Raw genomic sequence first — 435 nt, 5'->3', positions numbered from 1 at the left:
CGTGCTAAAAGAACCGAGTCACGGTCGACGTTTCTCGAAACTTTTGTGGGGAATGATTATTCTTGATGATTTTGAATAGAATTTCGAAGAAACAGAATGCTTCAAATCGAACGCTAATTCGAAAACCCTAATATTGGACGTTTGAAGTCCGTGCTAAAAGAACCGAGTCACGGTCGACGTTTCTCGAAACTTTTTTTTGGAATGGTTAGTCTCGATGACTTAGAATAGAATTTCGATCGATGAAACGGAGTGCTTGAAATTGAACCCTAATTCAGAAACCCAAATCTGGGACGTTTCAAGTCCGTGCTAAAAGAACCGAGTCACGGTCGACGTTTCTCGATACTTTTTCCGGGAATGATTAGTCTTGATTATTTAGAATTGAATTTCGAGAAACAGAGTGCTTCAAATCGAACCCTAATTCGGAAACCCTAATCT

This window comes from Cucurbita pepo, unplaced genomic scaffold, assembly GCF_002806865.2.
Source record: "Cucurbita pepo subsp. pepo cultivar mu-cu-16 unplaced genomic scaffold, ASM280686v2 Cp4.1_scaffold000220, whole genome shotgun sequence".
NCBI classification, from domain to species: domain Eukaryota; kingdom Viridiplantae; phylum Streptophyta; class Magnoliopsida; order Cucurbitales; family Cucurbitaceae; genus Cucurbita; species Cucurbita pepo.
This window is presented reverse-complemented; position numbering follows the sequence as displayed.